We start from the raw sequence: 11,108 nt of genomic DNA, 5'->3' as shown, positions 1-11,108 counted from the left end.
CGTGATATTGTGCCAATGTGGTATCCTAGCTAGCAGTAGATGCCATACTGCAGTCCCATTATTTTCACGCTCATCCAACCTTGATCTCTTATGCAGTAAGTCTAAATATGTTACTCTTGTTGTCATGCATATTCTCTTGATTTTCTTTTCCTTGTCCTAAAATTTCTTTTACATTACACATGCTAATTTCTGAATCTCAAGAGCTCATGTTTGCATCTTGTATGCATTGCAAATTAGAGAACTTGTATGTACTTTTGGTATCATTGAAATTTATTGAGGGATGCTTGATTTTAGTAAATATGTAAAGGAAAAGCTACTAAAACTTGTTACAAAAGGTTTATTTCAGCAAGTTCTGTTTTACGGAGGGAGGGTTATGGATGGAGGCATGGAGTTAACCCTTATTTTCTCTTCCTTCTTTAGTGGGAAGAATGGAGATTCAAGATTTCAAATCATTTTCTACTTTTGTTCGCTTGCCGAGCTGTCAGTTCAGTTGCCATTGTCCTTCTTTTTCTTTTTTGCCAGATTGCCATGGAATCAATAGTTTAGCCAACCTGTCAAAATAAGCCTCCTCAAAATACAAATGATACTATTTCAAGGGAACAAAAGCTGAGAAATATGCAATAGAAAAGTAAGACAACGATTTAACTTCAATGCATCAGAAGACCAACTGTGGCTAATCTCATTTTCCTGTAACTTGGAAACTGCATCCTGCTGTTAGAGCTTTCTGAGCACACATTTCTTGACATGCTGTCAAATGTTTAGCTTATTGGTTTATCTTATGAAATCTAGATAGATTATATAACATATGTGTTACCTTTTGAGTGCTAATTGTTATTCTTAGTCTGTGCTAGAACTTCTTTCAGTGGTCCTAGTTTCATGATGGTCTTTATCTTTACTGCTTGGCATGTTTGGAAGCAACGGAATAATTTTATCTTTAATAGGGCCCCTCCTCCTTGACTAATTGGTTTGTTGGTTTCAAGCAGGAGCTGTTCCTTTTGAGTCATAGACTAAATGAGGTCCATAGGTTAGCCATACTTTTTTGAGAAAATGCAAAGCTTGCATCTCGATGCATAGATACGAAGGGGTTATCTACAAGCCCGAGCGGGCGAACACCCAAGCACAACACCACTAGCCGCCCAGGGGCGATGGCAAAATCTCACCCAGGCCCTTAGCTCCGGCCATAACTAGGAGTAAAGCCGCCTCCTTGATTGTGGCAAGCAGACTCGTCAAATCCGGCCGAACATTGTCGAAGATGATAGCGCTGCGTCGCTTCCAAATCCACCAAGCTGTGAGCAAGATCAGCGTTGTGTGCCCTCATGGGCAGCAACGTGAGTGGAGATAGAGACCATCCTCCACCAGTCCACTGAATCAGCCCCGGTCGACAGAGGTTGCGCAGTTGATTGAATCCAATAAAGCACTTCATACCACAGGCTGCGGGAGAAGGAACAATGCATGAGAAGGGGCCGCATGGTCTCAACAGCCTGACCGCAAAGGGTGCAACTGGCGTCGGCAGCCCATGCCTCACACGGCACTCTGCCGTTCCACAACGGTCTTTGGCAGGCGAGCCAGAGGAAGAACATCACCCGCGGGGTGCCCAAGTTTTCCAGACCAACTTCCAAGAGTCCGAGGGAATCCCCCCCTGGAACAACGTTCTGTAGAAAGACCGGGAGGAGTAGATCTCGTCCTTGGTCAGCCATGCTTGATTGGCTGGATTCTCTTGATAGTTTGTGTTAGTTTATTGCTAGTGTCTCTATGCCTGGGAGTATGCTCTCCCTGGCTCACTTGTAGTTCAATGATCAAATCTTCACTTTTTCTCAAAATTTGAATAGGAGATTTGAGAATTGAACTACAAGTGGGCTATTTGCGGGATCCCGTTTGCATCCCTACCCTTGTGTTTTCTCTTGTGTCCTTCTGTCCCGGGGTTTACCCCTCTCCATTTAATTTTTTACATATTGTACATATTTTCTTTTAATGCAATTTACTGTTGGAGCCTCTCCTACACTTACTCTTAAAAAAAAGTGCTACCGTAATTGTTTTTCATGTTGGTTATCTATTGCTATAAAATATTGCCACCCTTTGAGTTAATTTTGTTTCTTTAGCGTGGCAATAAAGTTAGTATTGGTCTTTGTTCTTTTGTTGCTTGTTATGTTGAAAAGGCGCTTATTGTCCTTATGTGATTATTTTGTGCAGGTTGACAGGTTATATAATTGGTCTAGTTTTTTTTGTCAGGAAGGTAGTATATCTCACCTCATACTACGCCTGTCGATCTCTATAATATGTGTGGGCTACAACAGCTGCAGGCCTCATATTCTGCAAGGCCACGGACATTTTGGACCATTTGTCCAACTTGTCGCACCAAATATCAGTACTACCATTCAATGTTGAAGAAAGCTGTCTCCTGTACATATTGCTTGAAGCCCTTCATTGCACATGTTTTAACTGAGCAACCTGTTCCTTCCGTTCCAAATCCGCAGTCTGCTGGGAATGTGGAAAAATACAGGAGTATTTTCAGAAATTCGATTGCTTCAGAAGTTTGAACCTGGGCAGGTCTGGGCTCTCTATAGTGAGAAGGACAAATTCCCCAATAACTATGCCTTCATAGAGAAAGTTGATCTCAAGCATAATGAAGTACAAGCAAGATGGCTTGAAATTTGTCATGACGGAGAAGTGGAGAAAAGATCCATGAAAGAAGATCAGACTGTTGGATGTGGAAACTTTAGGATTTCCAGCTTCCGTAGTGTTATGACTTGCACTGACACGAAACCCTTTTCTCATCCTGTACATGCCATATTCACTGGTAGAAGAAACTCTTATGAAATATATCCTAGGAAAGGTGAAGTTTGGGCTCTTCTCAAGGGATGGGAAATTCATTGGAGTTCAGCTGCCGACTTCAGCAAAAACTACAAGTACGAAGTTGTTCAGGTTCTCTCTGATTTCACGACAGGCACTAGCATCAATGTTATGCCGCTTGTCAAGATCAAAGTTTTTGTTAGCTTATTTATGCAATCTAAAGAGGCTAATCCATACCTGATACCTCCGGATGACACAATATGGTTCTCACACTGCATCCCGTATCATTTGATGAATGCGAGTGAAAGTGAAGGCATTCCAGAAGGAGCTCTTGAACTTGATCCTGCAGCACTTCCCCTTAACTTGGAAGAGGCTCTTGCCTGTGTTCTGCCAGAAAGTAGTTCAGTAAAAGGCCAGGAGTTTGATGCCAATTATGCTGGTACAATTGGTGGAAATGATTCTCGCAATGGATCCTTGAGGGTTGGGGTGCAGCATGCTACATGCGTGAATCCAAGGATCTTTACAGAGATAGCAGTAGAGAAGAACAGACATCAGAACACTCCACCTGCTCCAGATGCTACAGATGTTGATGAGGAACCTAATGATTTTATCCAAGCAGAAGTTGAATGTCCAAGCAATAGAAGAGAACTGGAATTCAATTCTGTCAGCAACAATGGTCTAGACCAAAACGCTGATGATGCTTCATATGGTTTTGCGAATGGTCTTAGTCGTGAGAAAGAAAAAATATTCAATTCTGTCAGCAACAATGGTGATGATGCTTCATATGGGGACACAATTATCTGCGCGGATTCTGAATTTTTTGACTTTTACCAACTTCGAGACGAAAAACAGTTTAGAGCCAAGCAGATCTGGGCTGTCTATGATAGTCAAGGCTGTATGCCAAGGTTCTATGCTCGGATTACGAAGGTAAGCATGACCCCGTTTGGCTGGAATTTGATCCCACAAATAAAGCAGAGGTGGCATGGTCTCACGGGCATCTACCTGTTGCTTGTGGGCATTTCAAGGTTGGAAGTTCTGGAAGAGCTAAAGAAACTAGTATGTTCTGCCAAACTTTTCCTGTGTGCAAAGCAAAACAAGAATCGGATATGAAATATATCCTAATAAAGGTGAAATTTGGGCTCTTTTCAAGGGATGGGACATTGGTTGGAGTTCAGATGCTCACAAGCACACAAGACTTTGAGTACGAAGTTGTTCAAGTTGTCTCCGATTTCACAACAAGCACAAGTATCATCGTCATGCCACTTGTAAAAATAAGAGGCAACTCCCTACTATACCTCAGGATAACATACTAAGGTTTTCACATTGTGTACCTCATCATTTGATGTGTGGGACTGAAAGAGAAGGCATTCCAGAAGGAGCTCTTGAACTTGATCCTGCAGCGCTTCCCCTTAACTTGGATGAGGCTTTTGCTTCTGTTGTTCTGGAAAGCAGTTCGGTAAAAGGCCAGGAGGTTGATACCAAATATGCTGGTTTATCCAGTGGGAATAATTCTCGCAAGGGATCCATGAGGGTTGAGCAGAGGCAACAAGCTACATTCTTAAATGCAGGTTCCAGTGGAAAGAATTCTCGCAAGGGATCCATGGGGATTGAGCAGAGGCAACAAGCTACATACTTAAAGGCAGGATCTTTACAAAGACGAAAAAGGAGGAGAAAGGAGAGCACGACACTCAAATCTGTTGCAGAAGGCCCACATGTTCAGGGACGGAGACAGGCCCAGGCCAACAAAGTGATGCTGCTCGCGTTTTGCTTCACCTTCATGCCAAGGTAGTAAGCGAGCTGCCCTAGGTTGCTCATGCTGAAGATCTCCTTCACAGGCCGCTTGAAGCAGTCGATCTCGTCGAGGTGGGCTCCGATGATGATGATGTGGTCGACGTACACGTCGAGAATTAGTCGCCGATCCCCCTCAGCACACACGTACACGACATGCTCAGAGGTGATGCGCCTGAAACCCTATCCACAACAGTGTGTTGTCTGCTGTGCATGTCGCTCAGATGCTAGTTTAGCTTGTTCTGTTTTTCAGTTAAGCAAACAACTTAGTAATGTAGCGTGTGTTCATGTGCACGTCATGACTTGAAAGTAGCTCGTAGGTAGTCAGGGGCGGAGCTACATGGTGGCTGCAACATGGGTATCCTCAGGGTACCCTTTGACACTCCTTAGTTCAAACAAATGAACTAGTTTTTAAAAAAAAATTATGTCATTTTGAAATTTTAGTTCATTTGGTTGAACTAAAGAGGGTCAAAAGGTACCCTGAGAGTCACAATTTTGCAGCTCTATGGTGGCTATCTGGTGCACAGGCACCAGGGTCAAAAACAAAATTAGTGCATAATTATACCTAGTTTTGATGATGCACCAAGGCTTAGCAGTATCTGCACCAGTTTTAATGATTTTTTATTGAAATTCCATATATTTTTGTATAAATGTCAAAGTTGTGCACTTGGTATTTTTTCACTAGCTCCGTCCCTGTAGGTAGTTAGGTGTTAGTTGGCCATGCATTGCATGCCGTGGGATGGCACGGCCTTGGCGCATGCAGTGGCTCGTCTGGTTCACTCCGGTGGGCTTGGGATGGCACGTTCTTGTAGCCCGTTGAGATCCAGCTTCTTCTTTGTACGTAGTTTCTGTTATATGCAGGCGGTCAGTTTTGACCAGATAAATAACGGAGAGAGTCTTGTGTCTTTGTTCCCTGTGATCTTCTCGTGTTCCGGGTGCTCGCGCGTGTGTAGATCCTGGCACTGCAACTACATTGTCAAGCTTTATGTTCCACTCGCGCGGGACCTGGCGCAGGCCATACAACACCTCGTGGAGGTGTAGCACTTTGCTGTCCCCGCCTTCTTGTACGAACTCGGGCGGTTGCACCACGCACACCTCCTCGGAGAGCTCACACCGTTGAGGAACGCCTACTTGACATAGAGGTGGTGCACCTCCAACCCTAGCTGGACAGCAACGGCAATAAAGAGGCGAGCTAAAAGAGCGAACCGGAGGTCCACCCTTGCTCGTTGACACGCCTTATGCTTCACATCCTTATATGCTTCACATGTTGAAGATATGGCTCTGAGACAATCATGAGATGATGATACTTTTTGTATTCATGAGTTAATGTAATTAACATCATCACTCATATGTATCAGCATATACGTGATTTGTCTGTAAAATTATGTATTCTATGATGTTGTTCTAATATTGATCGGTGAGGTTATGCGGACACATAATCTAGACTAATAATGTGATTCGGACAATACCGTCGGGTTTGCCGCCAGCGCCAGTTATGGACTCTCCCGTGCCTTGGTCGCCGCCGCCGCCGTCGTGCTCATCAGAAGATGAGTCCACCGTACCAGTCAGCTCATGAAAATCCTCGTCTCATCCAATTCTCCACAGGAACCCTCTGCTATCTTTAAAGATGTAAGATGTAGAAAAGGATAAGAGAAGCAACCGAGAGAGGAGGGTAACAAGAGACCCATTCGGAAATTACCCGTAAGTTCATAATCATGCATCCATCTCCTTTCAATCCCTAACACCAAAAAATCCCAAATCCATAAATAAAGCATTCATAGGATATGTTTTTTTTCAGGGCCATGGCAATCTTGGCCGCCACCGCTCCCCGGTCCGCTCCCTCAAGTCCCGCATAGCGGCCGGAGACACCCTCTATGGCCTCTTCCTCCTCTCCTTATCCCCCACCATCGGCAAGATCGCCGCGCTCGCTTGCTACGACTATGTGGCAGTCGACATGAAGCATGGCCCCAATGGCATCACAGAGACCCTCGGCCTACCTCCGCGCCCTCGACACTGCCAACATGCCCTCCATTTTCCGCCTCCTAGAGGCACGCCCAACCGCTTCCGCAGTTCCCCTCGCTCACCACGCAGGGGTGAGGAGATGGCGCCTGCTAGGGGCGAGCCTAGGATTTTGACCGTGGGTATTCAAAATTGCAACTGTCGTCGTTGTCGAACAACACTTAGTATATATATATATATATGGGGTTCTTGGACATGCCGAGTGTCCTTTCCTTTGTACTCGATTTGCGTCCATAATCGAGTGATCGTTGAGGCGTTGTCCTCTTGTGTGCAGCACAGTGCACCTGTGCAATCTCGGAACGACGCAAACGCCGATGCGCAGAGCAGCGTCCAGCCTGCCAAAGGCGAGAGTAGATAAGGAGCAAAAACTAGGTTTTTTTATTTGAAGATAGGTTGTTTGAGGATTTTGAAGGAGGCAAGGAGGCACGAGGTTGTACGAGACTAAAATTCACAAGTAAACAGATTGGTTTTCAGCAATCGAAACTTTTGGTCACTGGGCCAACTCTGAGGAGGGAGGAGAGAGATGTGTTGATGATTTCTGGGTTCAATGCCTGAATACCCTTGAGTTTCAGTCCCAAATCACTTTTTACATACATATAGAATACATAGTGTATATATTATGATTTTTTGTAAAACATAATGGGTATTATGCTGAATACCCTTGAATTGATTTGGGTCCACCCATGGTGCCCGCGATAAATTGCCACCGAGAGAGAGGGGGTGGTGGACGAGGAGGAGTTGGATTCGACGGGACTACGGGCTTGTTTTTTTCCTGGGTGTGGTCAGCGGGTAAATCTAAGCCCTTCCTGAGTGGATGATCGAACGGTCCACAATGAGTGTACGAAAAAAATGAGTAAACCGTGTGTTTATATAACACCTATTTTTATAAAAATCTAAGTCACTTATTTTCGGACGGAGTGAGTTTTTTTTAATGTTGGTCGCCGTTTCAAGTTGCTTAAGACATCTGCAACAAGAGGTACTAGACGGGTACCGAAAAGATAGTGGCCAATGTGGAGGAGAGATGAATAACACAACTAAATAGTGGTTACTTCACAAAGTAAGAGCAACTCTAGCCGCCCCCCCCCCCCCAGGGCCCCTAAACGGGCTTGAGGGGTGCCGGCGCCCAAAAACCAACCCAGCCGGCCTTCCCAAATTGTTTTTTTAGACAGCGCAACCCAAAAAGTTAGCCGGCGCCCCCAGGCCAAACCCAGCCCAAGGGGAGGCGAGCAGGGGCGCCGGCGTCGCGTTTTATGGCGTGGGCCCGCCTTGTCAGCGCCATTCACTACCTTGCTCGGCTTTGGCATTAATCGCCCACCAGCTTCGCAGGTGAGTTATGGTGGTTGCCGGGTCAACCCGCTGCCCCGTCTTGCCGGCTTCCACGTGGCGCGTCCCCGTGCATTCCCAACGCCATTTCCCGCCACGTTCACACCCCCGGCAATGCCTATAAAAGGCAGCGCCGTCGACCTCGCCATTCATTAACCTCGGCCATCTCCTCCCTCACCTTCTCTCCTCTCCCTCGCCCTCGACGTCGCCATGGCCCATTGGGACGAGCATCGCTGGCTCCGCGTCGATGAGGCCTAAGCGATTCGGACGGCGGGCTACCTGTCGCCGCCGGATTGCCGCCTGCCCCACGGCTGGCATCTCAGCTGGGGCGGCTGGCCCGTCCCGCCGGTGTCGATGGGTGCGCGCCTGCGGGAGCGCATCTGGGAGCGTTGGGTCGTCCTAACGCCGGCGTAGCAGTCGTCGGCGAAGGGGGCTCGAGAGACCGGCACCGCCTGGGCCGTTTTCTTCACCGACGAGCACGGGCGTGCCGTCCAAGATGTGCCGCACCCGACGGTGCGGAACAACATCGACGGCCAAGCGCGCCTTCTGGCGGGGGCGCCCAATCGACGGCGTCCTCACCCATATCACCGCCGGCAATCAGCCGCTGCTCGACGGAGGCACGTCCCTCCCTCCTCCACCGGCCGGACGCCACCGCTACCTAGGCGGTGCTCCGGCTCATCCTCGCGCACGCCCCGCCGGCTCATCAAAGATGAGATGGGTTCATCCTCGGGCGGAGCACGGCGGACGAAGCCGGAGCCGGAGGAGTGGGCGCTTCCTCCGGAGTACGAGAGCGTTGCCATCGACCACTGCGGCGACTCCGACCCGGAGGAGTACCCGGGTCCGCGCGCCACCGAGCGCGCCAGCAGGGAGGAGGCGGAGCGGCAGGCGGAGGAGCGGCGCCGGCTCCTTGGCTACGCGTCCAAGGCCGAGGTCCAGGCCTGGCTGGTGGCCGAGGCGGCCAAGGAGGAGCCGAAGAAGGCGGCACCGGCACTCGTGCCGGTGAAGCAGGAGCCGGGAGTCGTCGTCATCGACTCCGACGATGACTCCAGCTTCAAATTCGACAACGACGACGACTCATGGATGGACCACCTAGACGACTAAGTTTTTTTTTCAACTATGTAAATTATCGCAAGTTTAATGAAATGGCGCCGACCTTTACGAAATGTTGCCTAATTTGATGAATGTTTGCCTAATTTGCTGAACTTTCGCAAGTTTAGTTTTTAGTATCGGGGGCCCGGCTAGGACGCGGCAGCCCCCCAAATTTCCCTTTGCGCTGCCCCCCCCCCCCCCCCGCGCCATATGGCCGAAAAATGTGGCAGGCCGGACGCCATATGGGGGGATAGCTGGAGATGCTCGAACAGGCACTACACTGATACCAAGATAGAAAAGAAGATGACACATGGATCCAAGAAAAAAAAATAGAAAAGAAATTTAGTACTCCCTCCGTTCAATAAATATTGGCTCGGTTTTGTACTAGTACAATACAAAACCGAGCCAATATTTATGGAATGGAGGGAGTATCAACCACCGTTTGAGATGCCCTTTGGGCATCTGCAAGGATGAGGCCCCATCTGTCCTCCCCATTTGTTCATATGGAGGGTGTTAAACAAATAGGTGTATGGAAAATATGTTGTTGTCTAATGATAACTCCGCATTTATCTCTTTATGGGACTTTGACATGTGAGCCAAGAAGACAAGCGGATAAGGTTTGAAATATTTTTTTTCATGAAGTGGGCTTCTATACTCTCCTCAAATTTGGAAAAAAAATTGGAGGTGATGACCACTTTTGAACAAATGGGAGTTTTCACATAATTTGATCATGGACCGCCATATGAACAAAAGTGGAAAAATGGGGAGGATTGGGGGCTTCACTTTGAGATGCCATTTTTATGCTAATTTTTTTAAATAATACGAATTATTTAATTATTAATGAAAATAATACACGTTTTAGAAAAAATTCAAAAATAATACACCCACGGCCTGGGCCAGCCCGACTGGAGCTAATCGGCCTGGCCCAAACCGATTAGGCCCACTCGGCCTCGCCCAGGCCGACTGGAGGCCGGCCTGCTAGCCCACAGGCCGACTGGCCTTGTCCACATCGCCCAGGCCGATTAGGCCCTAGTCGGCTTCGGCCAGGCCGACTGGGAGCTCGTCTTCCTCGGAACAGAAAGCCACTACTCACCGGTTGATCTCCCTTCGATTCCCCTAGTCTCCACTCATTCTCTTCGCATTAACACATTAGAATTAATCTCCACTATTCCACGAACCAGTTCAGGCGCTAGGTCTCCCGTTTTCCTTCTTTAATGGCCACTTCCATTGACACGCCGAATGCCGCCCGTTGGCATCCGTCTCCCGATCTCCCTCCTTTGCCTATAAAAAGCGATTCCTAGAGCGTCATCGTGTGCCTCTGCCCTTCCTCTCTCATTATCCTATTGAGAGGTTGTCCCCTCAAGCTCTCTACATTTCGTGCCACGACCGTTTTCCTCCGCTATCCGTCGCCTCCATTGTTGAAGGGGAGCTCGCTCCAAAGTTCTGTTCCTCGATTCCTTTCACCGGGAGACTCGTCTGACCCCCTTCACCTTTTTTGACAAGGTTTCGCGAACAACCGTCGCCGTTGGCCGTGCCGTCCCCGACGTCATGCCGAAGCCGTGCCCGGAGCCCTGGCCGCGACGGGAGACCTATTGCGCCTGAACCGGTTCGTGGAATAGTGAGGATTAATTCGTATGTGTTAATGCGAAGAGAATGAGTGCAGACCAAGGAAAACGAAGGGAGATCAACCGGCGAGCAGTGACGTTCTGTTCCGTTCTGTTCATGTACGTGCGAGGAAGACGAGCACCCAGTCAGCCTGGCCGAAGCCGACTGGACCCTAATCGGCCTGGCCGATGCCAACAAGGGCCAGTCGGCCTGTGGATGGGCAGGCCAGCCTCCAGTTGGCCTGGGCGAGGCCGAGTGGGCCTAATCGGTTTGGGCCAGGCTGATTAGCTCCAGTCAGGCTGGCCCAGGCCGAAGGTGTATTATTTTTGAAATTTTTCTAAAATGCATATTATTTTTAATAATGATTAAATAATTCGTATTATTTAAAAAAATAGCCTTTTTTATAGGACGAACATGGAGTCAGGCAGCTTCAGTGGGACCAGAAGGGCAGCCTCAGCCGACCTCCTCCCTCTTCGAGGCTCTTCCTTCCAATG

The 11,108-nt window shown here is 48.1% G+C and overlaps 1 pseudogene; it reads left to right on the top strand.

Annotated features, from left to right (window-relative positions):
* The first annotated feature begins 1,027 nt into the window (after positions 1-1,027).
* Positions 1,028-4,711, top strand: LOC104582070 (annotated as a pseudogene).
* Positions 4,712-11,108: the final 6,397 nt, after the last annotated feature.

This window comes from Brachypodium distachyon, chromosome 1, assembly GCF_000005505.3.
Source record: "Brachypodium distachyon strain Bd21 chromosome 1, Brachypodium_distachyon_v3.0, whole genome shotgun sequence".
Classification (NCBI taxonomy): Eukaryota; Viridiplantae; Streptophyta; class Magnoliopsida; order Poales; family Poaceae; genus Brachypodium; species Brachypodium distachyon.
The sequence above is the reverse complement of the archived record's forward strand: the minus strand, read 5'-3'. Positions and strand labels throughout refer to the sequence as shown.